The sequence below is a fragment of the Malurus melanocephalus genome, unplaced genomic scaffold (assembly GCF_030028575.1).
Source record: "Malurus melanocephalus ecotype Western Australia unplaced genomic scaffold, MMel_1.1 scaffold_6, whole genome shotgun sequence".
In the NCBI taxonomy this organism is placed as follows: Eukaryota; Metazoa; Chordata; class Aves; order Passeriformes; family Maluridae; genus Malurus; species Malurus melanocephalus.
In genome coordinates, this window is record NW_026623238.1 from 1,153,207 (window position 1) to 1,167,963 (window position 14,757).

Below are 14,757 nucleotides of genomic sequence, written 5' to 3' on the forward strand. Positions count from 1 at the left end.
TAGGAATAATTCCCTGCRTCAGGACTTGAGGCTGTCAGCTCTAAGGAGCAAGTCTTGTTATCTCCAAGTGCCTGAACTGTGCTTAACCAGCTAGAACTGTTATATGGTTGAAAGCTTCAAACACAAGTGCAAAATATGATATAAGCACCTTTTCTGGCATTTCATTAGATTCTGAGAGTTAAAATCTTTGCRCTTAGTTTTTTGGGAGCTTAAGTCATCTTTCCCCTTTCCCCTTTCCCTTTTCTCCTTTCCCCTTCTCCCTTCTGCCTTCTTTTTCTTTCCCTTCCTTTTCCATTTAAGGTCCTTGTGCAGTTTTTAGAAAGGCTGATGTGCATACCTGGGTTACTCTGAAGGTCAAATACTCTGCATAYTGAATATTTCAAGCTGCTGTCCTGCTTAAGTTCCAAATCATTAGCTTAGCAAATGGGAACCTAAATATAAGTAAAGTCAATAGGGAAGAAAAAAAAATCTACTGCATACTATGTCTAGTGATAGAAAAAGCTACAGAATGCAAACATAAATTTTTAATTCAATGTTCTTTAGTTTAAAAAAAACAAACCCACACCACCTCCACTCCCCTCCCCCCCTGACAAGCTTGCAAAAACTAGGTCTGAATTCCCAGTGGGAATAATGAGCAACAGCAAGAATGAATGCTGGGAGAGTAGAATGCAATTGTATTAGTCTCCATCACAATGGGAGGTAAACCCAAATCATTTATAAAACGTAAATGCTGGCAGAACACAGGGAGCTCAGAGCACCACACTGCAGGTGTGATTTATGAGGCTGGGGACTGGCTATAAATCAAACCCTTTTGTTTTAAATAGTACTGCTTCAACGCAGGAGATCAGTTTACATGTAGAGGAAATGATGAAAAAAACGCAGTACATTGCATCCCAAGAATATTAGAGAATCAGCTTTACAATGTGACTATCAGGACCACGCTCAGACAATGGGTATCTGATGCACAATTTAACGAATGCTCCCACTGCTGAACAGAGTGCCCTAATCTAGCAACTCAGGTTTGTTTCAAATGTATTAATCATGGGATCTATTTTGTGAGACCAGCTGTTAAAATCATTGCACTTAAGATCAGGAATACATTGGCTATTCCTGTTAACCAGCTAGAGGTGTCCTTTTATGCCACCAAAAGCTCTGCCTGTTTCCATGTTACCCGTATTTTTCCTTAATTCTAAAGGTTGATGGGTCTCATTATTTAGTGGCCTTGTCCTATGGAAATGGGTGAATAAAACAATTAATTCCTAAGGATTCAAATAGAGAGTAGGCATCCTGTGAAGTTCTGCTCAATTACGGGAAAAAGCATGTCTGGCAAGGAAAAGTGCTTTTTTTCCCCCTCTATTGGTTATATAATTATCAAATGCAAGAGATTTTAAAGGTAATGAGCAAAGCGATTTCTTCTGCTCTGCTTTCTTTGTCTGCCAGGGTTTATCTTGGCTGCATATTTTGCATTTGTTTTACATGCATGCCACTGGAGCCCATGCTATATGCCTAAAACCACACAGTTTCCTGCAATGTGGGCCAGAGAGGTACTTAAAAAAGCTGAGAGAATGAAARGCCTACTAAGAAAAAAGGGAGGTAGAGGAATTACGTGAGATTTCAAAGAAATTTATCATGAAACAAAAGCTCCTTGTGTTGCACTTGTGTGTATTTTGATCATTTGATGTGATGTCCTTATAATGAAATTGTAGAATGGCCTGGGTTGGAAGGGACCTTAAAGATCATCTTGTTCTGACCCCCCTGCCATGGGCAGGGACACCTTCCTTTAGACCAGGTTGCTCAGAGCCCCAAACTCATCTGAAACACTTTCAGGGATGGGGCATCCACATCTTCCCTGGGCAACCTGTTACAATTCCTCACCACCCTCACAGTAAAGAATCCCTTTCTCATGTCTAGTCTAAACCCTTTTTTTTTTTCAATTTGAAGCCATTCCCTCTTGTTCTGCTCCTACATGTCCTTGTAAAAAGTCCCTCTCCATCTTTCTTGTAGGCTCTCTTCAAGTACTGGAATGTCACAATTAAGTCATCTCTAACCCTTGTCTTTTCCAGGTTGAACAAATCCATTTCTTAAAACCTTTCCCTGTAGCAGGGGTGCTCTGTCTCTCCARTCATCTCTGTGGGCCTTCCCTGGACTCACTCTCACAATTCCATGTCCTTCCTGTGCTGGGACCCCAGAGCTGATGCAGCCCTGCAGGTGGGGTCTCACCAGAGCAGAGCAGAGGGACAGAATCCCCTCCCTCCCCTGCTGCCCACGGGGCTTTGGATCCACCCCAGGACACATTTGGCTCTCTGGGCTGTGAGTGCTCATGGCTGGGTCATGTCCAGCCTCTCACCCACCAGCACCCCCAAGTTCTCCTCAGAAGGGCTGCTCTCATTCCCTTCATCCCCCCGCCTGGATAGAAACTGGGGGTTTCCCTGACCAACACCTTGCACTTGGTGATGTTAAACCTCATGASATTCACTAATGATTTAGCCACGTGAGTATAAGAAGTAGCACTGATAAGCAGAGTGCCTTTGTGTGAGCAAGGAGTCAAGAGACATCTTGCATTGAAATGCTTTATTATTTTCCAAGAATCCAAACTGCACATGGTATGGAAACACATGCACACAATTTCCAGGATTTTTGGGAGGTTCTGTTGTTRATAGAGACAACATCAGCTATTGCTGGAAGCATCAGTATCAATTGCTTGTATGAGGAAAGTATCATTTCACTGAAATACTTGATTTTTTTTTTCCTTACTTATTATAAAAACACACCTAGTGCCATAAATTTATGGGCCACTCTATGAATGTAAAAACATATTCCCTGCTCAGTGGACCTTGCAGTCTAAATTAGGCCAATATATGAAAAGATATATTGATGATGAACAGAGAACAGARACAAGTGACTGAAATTGCTTTTACCAATTTCTTTCCAGCTGATAATGGGCCAGACTTTTAAAGGTATTTGGCCTTCTGTTTTCCAAAGATTAAAGTACTTAWATGTCTTTAAAAATAAAGTCATTTTACATATAAAATCTAATGTACCACAAAAAACACATTATGTGGGAGAGCAGCAAAGGTGGCTTTGAGTGTTTTATGAATCTTACATTGTCCTGGTCACTAGAGTCAATATAGATACATGGCCTTGAAAGGGACCTGCCCCTGTTGTGTAGTCCTCTCAGGTTCTCAGGTTGCAATGCCACCTGTAATCTGTACAAAACTTTGCTTTATGACTGGATTCCTGAAGACTTTAAATCTTTGGTTGGTCTGGTGTGTTTGGCTTTTTTTTTTTTTTTNTTTTTTTTTTTTTTTGAGGTTAACACTCTGTCTCCTTTGCCTATTGTGCCCTGTGAGAGGAATAGTTCTGTGGGGCAGAAGTAGAATTTTAAAACTCATTTGGGCAAACTTTTCTGCCTTTTAGAGAAGTGAAGATGTCACTCAAGGGACCTTGYTGCAACACTCAGGAAAATACATAATTAAAGCTGGTTTAAATATTGAGTTTCTCTACCATTATAAAGGTTAAATACATGAAAAAGCAAAAGAACATTCATACGGTAGGAGTGATAATGAAGGGTTTACATCAGCAGCCTCCATGAACAGGGGAGGTTGTGGCTTTTCCTATGTAGACTCATCAAGAATAGCTGGTAATTACCAAGTTCAAAGCCTATTGTCTTCTCTAAAAAGCCAACTTGTGTTTTTGGGGTTGTTTCAGAATGACGTGATGTCTGATGCCTCTATTCCTTTTATTGGACTTCTTGATATACATTGAATTCTGACCAGGGATGGAAAGTAACTTTTGTGAACATATTAACAGAATGATGTGTAATAGATATAGCAAAGGTTGTAGGCTGGTAATGGTGACTGATGTAGTACCAGGGAGAAAAGAAATCTGAACACTGCTCTCCGAGGAGGCTGAGTGAGGAGTGAGGTAATAACAGGTTTGATTGCCCAGTTGGGGTTGACAGAAGGCAAGATGATTTTGCTCCTCAAATTGTGCTCAGAGGACGGGAGGCAGATATTTTACACACATGCAGTAGGTGATAGGAGAGGCTTGTTCAGTGATGTAGGGGGCATTGTGACACATACAAAGGTCTCCTGCAAAGCTGATGAACACTTTTTCCTGTTGTGGGCTGACATGCTGAATGCCTCCCTACAAATCCTGAGTCCAGCCTTGAAGTGGTTTGCTTGCTGTATAATCTTGTTAAGCTTATGGCACTGAGGTAAAATCACTGGAGGGTTTTTTGTATTCTGTAGCTCACAAAGGGAATGTCCTGGACATTTAGTTTTTATTCTAATGGCGTGGTTTTAGTTTCTGGTAGGTGTTGACTTGCGCAAGCTATTTCAAAAYGTCTGCTGCAATGGCTGCAATCACAGAATGTTCCAGAGGAGCTTACATAGATACACCTGCTGTCTGTGGGCAGGTTGTGCAGTATAAAGAGGGTGATTTATGACCTTTGCTTCTTAAACCATACCCTTCCACATAGGAARCCCAAGTAGGTCATGTACCGAAGGGAGCCAGGAAATGTACGTGCGTGTGTGATGTGAGTCTGATAGCCTGTCTGGTAACCAGGAGTGGCCACAGATGTGCATCCCAGTTTGGCAGATGTGTTTATATGYTTTCTGAGATGTTACAGATATAAAGTGCATATCAGAGTTTACAATCTGACCTTAAAAAGTAGACGCCTCTTCAGATTGTCTTCAAGTTCCTTGTGAAAAGAATGAGTTTTCCAACTTAATCAACATTTGTGACTTGATTCAGCAGAGCATTGAAGATGGGCTTATGGCAATCACCATTCAGCAAAATTTTAAACTTTAAATACATGCTGTGGGAACAGAGCTTGAAATTAAGTGTGGGTTTACATGGGTTGCAAAACTGGGTTTCAACTTTGAACCTCTGAATGGGAAAATTAGTCATGAAAGTTTGGTTCACAGTGTGAGATTTCTCCTTTCTTACTCAGGAAGGGGACTRGCAGAAAGGGTGTCACTGGAAATCACGGCTACCAGTGAGCAATTCACAGGATGTTTTAACATCCCTTTTGAAATAAAAGCTAAACATATGAGTAGGTATAAATTAAGCAGAAATAGTTGTTTTCAACATTTGGCTATTAAAAGAAATTTTTTTTTGCAGACTGACATTTCAGTTTCAAAATTAAGTGAAAAAATTGGAATTCAGAAAGTGTGCTGTCATTTGCATCCCTCAGGATCCATATGCCTGCAGACAGATATTCCTGTTTTCAAGTAATTTTTCCAAGATCCTGTGTTTGTAAAAATATGAAATAAACGAACAAATAAAGACACGCACGTGTTTTGRTATGTTTAACTCTTTTTCTGATATTACCCTGTAGGATGCAATAAAGATGTGGATTCAGGCTAAAGGGATCAGAAGTATCAGGGCTTCCTCCCCTGACGCCCACAGAGCAGAGTCATCTCTAGTCACAGCTCCCTGCCATTGGAGCAACTGGGAGAGCCTGGTCATCCTCATCTGCTCTCAAAAATGTGCTGTGAAGAATGTCACAGAACTGGTAACTTGCTGAAGTGACTCAAATTCTCCATCCTGATATCTGCAGATGGCTCATGAATTTTTAAGCATTTGTACACTTATTTTAGCATTGATATGAAAGGTGTTCTCTTACAAAAGAAGCTCATTAGTTAACAGTGCTCTTTTACAGCACTGTAGCAATTAATGCTCCAGATAAGCCTGGTYTGGTGCCTCTCTTCAGGTTTGCCAGGGGACAACACTGTGTGCAACAGGATGGTTCYTTCAAACCTCTGCTTAGACTTTAATGCAGGTGCTAATTTATCTCTTTAATGTGCCTGTGATAAATTATTGTCRTAGTCCAGTGATTTAAAAGATTTAAAGTAGGCTATCTGGTGGGAACTGTGGGAGACGCAGAGAATCCCACTGGACAGCCCATCTCCAGTCTTATACGTTGCTGGAAGTGGGGTTTCAGAGTAGGAGTCTGAATTTGCTCATAATTATGTACATACATTTTGAGTTTAATAGGTATGAAATGGAGTATAAAAYTCTTGGAGATTGATTCAGCTTTGTTCTTTCTAAGTATCAGAAGATGCAGAAACCTCTCTAATTTCCAGAACCTGCTCCACAACTCTGTAGCCTCTGTATATTCCAGTCACAGTTTCTATCTATGCAAAATTTGGAATAGTGTATTGCAGTCAAGAAAACTTAGTATTGAAGTCAAGAAAGTTTTAGTTTAACATAATTTAATAACGGACTCTGTCCTTGAACTTCACCATTCCAACACTCATTAGGCATTCTGGTTTTGTTCATACTAGGACCCATCATAAAGAAATTGATTTCCCTCTGTTCACTCATACAATTTATTACAAGAGAGCTCTGTGTTCATTTGCCCATTACACAGCATTTTGTGGGGTGAGAAAGAAACAAGCCAAAAGAAATCAGCAGAAGAAGTAGTTATCATGTTGGATGAGGCTCTGCTCACATTTATTTTTGGTATAGATGCAGAACAGCTCTACTTCTCTGAGATGAATTTATTTGCATTTGGTGGGTGAGACTAACTTCAGATTAATGTTCTGAGCCCCCAAATTCACCCTTTCTACCCCTATTTTCTGCTCTGAGTTACAAAAGAGACTACTTAAGATGATACAACATGTTTTATGATTTCCATTACTTCTGCTGTTTCTCCCCTCTTTCATTGGTAGTTGTGCTCCGCAAGCTGGGCAGGAAAATAATGTGTCCTCCATGGCTGTAAAAATTGCATTATAAATAGTCTGGGAAGCAATGTTTTTGGAACAAAGCAATTGGCACAGTCCCTTTTCCTCTCCCCAGTGGTAAAGTGTTGATGACCACAACACAGTTGGTCTCTGTTATCTGGAGAGCACGACCATGTGGTTGTTTCTGTGCCTGGGTCCCTCCCTCACAGGGCTGCACAAAGCAGGAGCATTTCAGTCAGGATGCCACCATCAGCGTGCTGAGCGTTGCGCAGTGACAGAAAATGAGAGCCCTCTTCTCGCGCGTTGCTCCGTGCTGCGAACAAAATGGCATTCTTGGTGGAGCCAAATTGAAAACTTCTGCACAGTTGGCTCAGTTAGAAATGTTCAGTGAGGAGAGCGTTAGCTGGTAACTCTGTAAGCTGTGAATTGCATTGGGTCTTGACGTGACAGTAGATGAAGTGATCCAGCAGTAGTTTTGTTTTCCTTCTATGTCACTCATTGTCTTTGTGCTCAGCTGCATCACATGGAATCTTCCCAACCTCTTCTTCAGAGCCCTACAGATGTTGCCTACATTGCCAAATCACCTTCCTGTACTAGTTTAACAGATTCATATCTGTCCCCTGCCTACGCTTTCTCTCATGTATTTTCTGTCCCTGGTACAATTTTTCCCCAGAAAACCCACCCGCTCTCATGTGTTAGTAATTCTTYGCTCACCTACCATAACTTTCGTGCCTTCCTCATCTATATCATTAGGACTTTGAGTAATGAAATACTTTTATTTTGTCTTGTCATGTTGGGTGGGCTAATAATCTTAGCTTACTACTCCAGTGGCATTGTGCTTTTGAAAGCTTTGTAAAGGATCCCTGTAGACCATAATAAAAAACTCTGAATATATCTTAATTTCAATGATTTGAGAACAAGGGTTGAGACCAGTACTTGGTGCCATGGTCTGCAGCTAGACTAATTACAGCAATCCCTTGCAGCTAAATATGTAGATATTATAGATAAAGTGTTTATGCATTTGTGTGATTCTGGCAGAAATTTCTGTTTGGAAATTTTGAATAACAGTTTTGATTAAATTAATGTTGCAGAGACTTTCCCTTTGGAATGATGATTTGTCAGTGGCTTAGAATGACTCAAGTAAGAATTTTATACAAATACTAAACTGTTATTTAAAATGTGTCACAGCATTGGTAGGGTACCTCTGAGCTGGTGCTAAACATGKCTTTCAGACCTAGGGTGAATTCTCGAGCTCCATTTTGACTGGGTGGTTTGAAATATGGTCTCTTCTTTTGGCTTCTCTGGCAGTTTTCCAATAAACAGTCTGTCAGCCTGTTATGCTTTCACAGCTGTATTAGCCCCTTTGGCCTCCCCACCAAGCTCCTGACTAGTGTCAGCTCATCTTTGCTGAGAATGTTGGTCCTACTGAAAAGTGAGTTTACAATTTATTCTTASGGCATGTGGCAGCTGATAGCAAACAGACAAACATTCTTTGCGCAGCAGTCACTTTTCTTCTGAAATAGCTCAAGAAATAACACATGCACTTGTACATGTAGGGATATATAAGTATACATGCATGTTTGTGAACACAAAAATGTGTATTTATGCACAAAACTGTGTATATGCACCTTACTAAAATGAAGAATATATATTCTCCTTGCCTTTTCTTTCCTCTGTTTCCCTACAGCTTTCAGGAGCTGTCTATGTCCAMGCCTTCCTGTGGTGCACAGCTCCTCATGAGCTTGGTGTCATTCGGTTCCTACTTCCTTACTTGGCCCACTGCCTTCTCCATTTCTTTGTCTCAATTTCTTTCTTACTCAGCTTGCCCTTCCCAGCTTCTTAATCTGAGAGATTTTAYCAAGGCTAAGTATGCGCTTCTGTAGGGCTGTATCAATGCTTCATTTCATTCTTCTGCCTTTAGGAAAATTCCCAGGCTCCAGCTCTGGCAGCCAGCACAGACATTCTGCCTTTTCCTAGATTTGACTCTTCTCAGTGCCCTGCCCTCATACCCAAACAATAACTCTTACAAGAGACTTTTTCAATGATAGATTTTTTGGCCCCTCTTCCCTGCTTATTAATACAAACTGTAATGAACCAARATATGGTGAAGACAGATGGACGTAGAAGTACAAATGATGCCTACACTGGAGTAGGGCTTTTGTACAGTGTTTRGACATGTCCTGAATGACTCCTTAGAGGTTTTGGAATAAAGACTCACCTAGGAGGACTACAAAGCCCAAACTAAATTAGTAACTYAGAAAAAGATATTGAACTCTCAAATTACCAAAACGCTTAATGGAGCATAGGGATAGTTTTCATTTCATGCAGTAAACAGCAGTTTCAGGAGTCACTCGGTTTCGAATGAACTGTATTTGACAGAAAAAATCAGACTGAAACCAGAGTGGACTGTTTGTGAATGTACTTGGGCTGAAACTGAAGAAAAGCTTTCCATGAATCGCTATAAGTGGAATCGAATGTGTTAACCTAGATGGGTGCCCTACTTCCCGCCTAGGGCACCTGTCTGCTGGCTCCCTGTGGGTAGGCAGGGTAGGAGATGACCTTGACTAAAGGGCTCTGCCTCAGATACAACACTGGGAAGGAACCATTGTTCAAACACAAACCGCTTTTTGCCCCTCTCCTCTGTGAGATGGAAGATCGGGGAGGTATAAACCCTTCTGAGTGCAAATCTTCTCTGCAAGGTGCTCTTGGCATAGTCTTGTCCCCATCCTGCTGATGCTGTTGGGGTGTGCAGYCYGTGTGGGCAGCACATKTCCACACACCATTGGCTGCAGACCTCACTCATATCTTCTGTGCCTACATTTCTAGGGGCTCCCTGGKTAGTACCTTCTCAAAGATATTTCAGTCTCATTTCATTTTTTCACATCTTCATTTTTTAATAGAAAAAGTAGAAAGGTTACAAAGTGCTTCCTGCACCAGCTGATTTCCTCTGGTTTGTAGCCATTCCCCAACACAAAGTCACTCTTGGATTGAAAAGTAAGGGTAGTTTAACAATGCACAAAAGACTCATACCGTGTTTATTGCCATGGTGCTAAGGAAAATTATATCTTGTACTGCAAGTTTGTGGCATAGCAAAGGATCTTTTTTCTAAACTTATGGTAAGTTTTTATTTTTAGATCACTTTCCGAAGCTGTATAGTTATTAGCTAGCTAGATATATCTTTAATATTTTCCATTGTTGGATTGTAATTCTTTCTCATAGAGAAATTAGCTATTTTTCTTCACGAAAGTTGGGGAACTTCTAGATCTCCAAGTGGTTTCACTATTAATTTTATTCTGAATAGGGTCCAGTATATTTCAGTTGTTCTGATTTGTGCTAGYTGTTGCACACCAGTGCTAGTGCTGACTGAAGAAAAGGGAAAAATGTGCAAAATCTGAAGTCAGTGCTGTGGTGTGTGACTGCTTTATTGCTGCCCCTTTTCCCCATCAATTCCATCAAATGTATTGAAAATCATCCATCCAGCCTGTTGTCGGTCAGGCTTCACCCAGGTGCTGTTGGAGAAATTATTTAAAATTTGTATGTGTTTCCATGCTACCRTCAGCAAAACCACAAAGGGAGAAACTGGTACAAAATCAAAGAAAATTCAGAGAGTTGCAGTTTCTGCACAATTGGACTCCACTTCCTTCACCATCTTTGTGATTCTTTGCTGGATCAGCACCAGTATGTTTGTTTCTCTTGAACTGGGGAGCCCAGGACTAGACCCAGCACATCAGATGTTTTTCACAAGTGCTGAGCAGAGAARGATCGTCTCTCTTGACCTGCTGACAAAACCCTTCTTAATGCAGCCCAAGAAGCTGTTCACCTTCTCTGGTGCAAGGGTGCATTGCTGGTGTGTGTTCCATTTGGTGTCCTCAGTAAGAGTTTTCTGCCAAGCCACCTTCCATCTGGTCAGCCCCCAGCGTATCCTGGCACAGGAGGCTGTTCTTCCTCTGTGGCAGGATATGGCATTTGCCTTTGTTGAACATCATGACTTTCCTTCTGGCCCATTTCTCCAGCCTGTTGAGGTCCCTCTGGAGGGCAGCACAAATACCTGCTTCATCAACCACTTCCATTGGCTGCAAATTTGCTGTGGGTGCACAGTGAAGATATTAACACAGTGCAGGCACAGATAGAAAATCCATAATATTCCACTAACAGCTGGTCTCCAGCTGGGCTTTGTGCTGCTGATCAGAGCCCTTTGAGCCCAACAGTTCAGCTGGTTCTCAGTGCACCTCACTGTCCATTCAATCTACTCTATGCTTCATCAGATTGTCTATGAGGCTGTTATAGTACTAAAAACCAAGGCTAAAATCAAAAGCCATCAACAAAAGCCAAGTACTAAAGCCGAGGCTAAAATCAAGAGAAAACCTCACTGTGGTCAAGACTTTCAGGTCTGATTCTGACAAGTGAGACTTTTTTTTTTTTTTTTTTTTTTTTTTTTCTGACTTATATCATTGTTGAGGTCTTCTGTCCTGGACAAATCACTATGTCCTTCTGTGCCATGCTTTATGAAGCTGGACCTGAAGTTATATAAAATTATATAGAAAGAAGGAAGGCATGATCTTGCACAGAAAGTATTTTAATACTGTCAAGTATGATCAGTTTACATAATAAGATTCAAAAGCAAGAGCTAGGCATGGACAATTCACACCAAATATTTGAAATATAAAAATAAAAAGTGCTTATAAAACCAGGGTGGTTTGTTAAAGCTTTTGAAATGTAGTGAACTTAGCATCCATGAATATTAAACACGTACAGTTTACCTTTAAGAGGAAAGGCTCTGCAGTGGGCATTTAGCTAGATTTGTACACCTACACACTGCAGATGGTTTAGTTTTATAAGAGATGAAACTGCATTTGGTGGAACTGATTAAATATAAAAACACCACCATCTGCCATTTATTCTAATATAAAATGGTTTGGGCAGATGCTGACATCTTTTGAGATGATTGATTCATCTCTGACAAGTGAAGATTCTCGGAGGGTTCCAGCTGCCCACTGCTCACACAATACCCGCTTACGAGAGCAAACGCCAATCACCGCACTGTTGATTTGGATGTAGCAGGTGAACGAAGGGCACTTTAATAACCAGCAGCCTGGAATTCCTAACTACATCAGTGGTGGGTTTTTTTCCTTCCTTTTTTCTCCCCCCTACACTTCTGGTCCACATTAAACCGGGAGGATATTTTATGCACACAGTATATTGTATTGGAGCACAGTGATAACTGGAAGAGTGTCAATTTCTGGCACAAATAGCTCTTTTTCATTTTTTAGAGTGGAAAACCATCAGATACTCTCCACATATGCTATTCATTTTAAAATTATTTTTGCTAAGTGTCCATCAGGATTACATTTAAACTTCCTGGAATATTATTTATTGAGTATGACACCAAATGCTTTGTAATAACCTAAATAACAGATGTCTATCTTGTTTTATTTGATAACATTGTCACACTCTCTACTTTGGTATTTCCTTAGAGTAGCTGGCTGTAGCATCAACTTTTTTATAGGTTTTGCTCAAACTTTTTTAAACACACATCATAAGTTATGGAAGAATTCTTAAAAAATTTCTCAGGACCAGACTGTGACATCCCTGCCCACACTGAATAGCTGCTTGCCCCAGCAGTAAGTCCTACAGCAGACAGATCATTTCTTATGAAGCAAGGTCCTGACCCAAAGCTAGATTTGTGGTGACTGCAGTGGACTTTTGGTCCATCGCCAAGTGGGAGAAAGTGCAGCATAATTAGATTGTCATGCAATAAGGAAGCAGATCCAGTCAGTCCTAACATTGCAAGTTTATAAACGGCAGGACTTCTTCAGAATACCTTAAAATAGGATGTGCTTTTTGTACACGTTAAAGTGTAATCTCTGACTGTGCCCCTCACTCAGAAGTATCATGTTTAACAGCTTCTTCACTATAAAAAATTAGTTAAAAAAGGAAAAAGGTCTGTTTATATGAAATGACATGAAAATGTGACAGTTTAGTGTTGTGCTGGCAGAGAAGCGTATGGCACATATATATAAATTTGGTCAGAGGGATACTGAGTGATTGTACAGTCATCTGAATGTATCTGAATAATTCCAGCAAAGGCTGGAATAAGCCTATTGTACAGAGAAGCAGTTGATGTTACAGTATGGGTAAAAAAACACTCTGTGTGGCATTTTTAAACTATCGAGAGAAGTTACAAGCTATATAAAAAGTATGGATTCTAATTATTGGTACAGAATCTATTCTGCTCACCTGTTGCTGAAGGTAAGGCTATAGAGAGTGTAATTTCATTGTTTAAAAAGGTAAGGGGTAAAATTAAATCAGGCAGATTCTTATCTGACATAGGCTGGGGTTTGAAGCCAATGAAGCTAATCTTATTTTGATCGGTAATACACCTAGGGCAGAGGATTCAGAAATTGATTTTTTTTCACTTCTCTTTGTATTAAACCCCCTTTTACTTATGATGTTTTCTTCACTCAGATATTTCCATTTACCTCTGCTCTCTTTTTCTCCAGGTGCTTTTTCTCCAGGAAGAGTCAATGCAACATCTTGCCTCAGAAGAAGCTTACGGGCCCTTCCTGGATGCTGTTTTGTAAGAAGCACTGATGAATGCTTCCTGCTGTGAGAGGAGGACTCTCCCATTAAAGAGGGTGACCGTGCTATTTCATCTATTCTRGGAAGCTGGGTGCCTGGAATTGCCTCTGTGTTTGGGTTTACTGCTGGGAAAGAGCAATGTTTATGTTAAACTCAAAAAGCAACACCTTAATTTGAACATTCAAAAGGTTTGTTTTTAGACAATGAAAGAGAATCTGGAAGAGAAGTGTGTTTTGGAAGTCAAAATGAAAATCAGATTCCTAATGAATATRCAATACTTAATGTATGGAATGTATATCTGACTTTAGGGAAAAGACTTTTTCTCCATTTTGGCGCCTGTTTCTTCTGACATGGAAACATTATACAAACCTAAAATGTCTAATCCAAGAAACAGCCACCAGAAYCTTTATAATGCAAATGATCTGACTGTTCTATAGTGTCTTTCTTCCAAGAGGGTCCCAAAGTGCTATACAAATTACATGTGGTGACATGAATCAGTTCCCACACCACCGAATTACAGYGAGCTCGGGGGTGTAGAACGTCTTTCTACCAGTACACAGAAGCATTACCAAACATTTTGTGGTGGCAAGCAGAAAATACAAAGGAGGCAAAATAGCTAAAGGCAAAAAGATGAAGCAGATATTGAAATTAATATTCAAAGAAGACAGAAGAAAAGGATAAAATCAGCTCCATGTTTTTCTTTGATAGTGTCCTCAGAGCTAGTGATGCACATTGTTATTGATAGCTGTAGCTGACCTTCACAATATCTGCCAAGATCCTGGTTCCCAGGACTTGGGCAAGGATATCTGGGCACTGCTCCTTGTTTCTGGCTCATAGACCATTTCTCTCTGCAGCCCCTCCCCTTGTGTGTCTGAGTTTCCACAAAGAGGGTGGAAAGTACAAGGGTGTTGGGGTACCTAAACCCTGGCCAGTTGTGATTCTTTCAGAGAATGCTCTCGGTTTTCCTGAAACAAGGGGTGAGATTGGCTCCTTGTGTCACCTACTCTGCTCCCAGCCATCCCAGTGTCAAGCAACAGGGTTGACTCATGGAGTTGAAGCCTGGGTCAAGCTTCACTTCTGCCCTTAGCAGGAATGATCTCCTGGCTGCCACTGCTCCAGCCACAGCCCCTCCAGAGGATGGAGGGAGGAAGAGAAGAGAGTTTCCCATGAAAACAGTTCAATAAAAATCAACAGTCCTCCACAACCCTATATTTCATKATTTCTTTCAGCAAAATGTTTTGGATTCTTGGTAAAAGTAGGGAAACAGATACCTTTTTTTCCCCTCAGGCCATTAGCATTGAAAGGTGAAACATGAAAAATCCCTTGATCTGTCTGATTTTACATCAGCTGAAAATTTTGTTTGACAAAGCTAAAATTTGGGATGCATCTGATGTTTCCCACCTAAATTCTGTTAAATGCTGTGTTGAAAAGAGGCTTGGTGGTTTCTTCTTTTCTTTTCTTTTTTCCTTTTCTTTTTTTTTTTTTTTTT

At 40.6% G+C, this 14,757-nt stretch overlaps 1 long non-coding RNA gene across 5 annotated transcripts in view; it reads left to right on the forward strand.

The window, feature by feature from the left end:
• Positions 1–14,757, forward strand: part of LOC130576744 (uncharacterized) — a 210,895-nt gene that overhangs the window by 146,116 nt on the left and 50,022 nt on the right. For all 5 annotated transcript variants that reach the window (XR_008965704.1, XR_008965705.1, XR_008965703.1 and 2 more), the window contains one exon: positions 13,190–13,324. This is a non-coding gene — a long non-coding RNA (uncharacterized LOC130576744). The remainder of the gene's footprint in view (positions 1–13,189; positions 13,325–14,757) is intronic.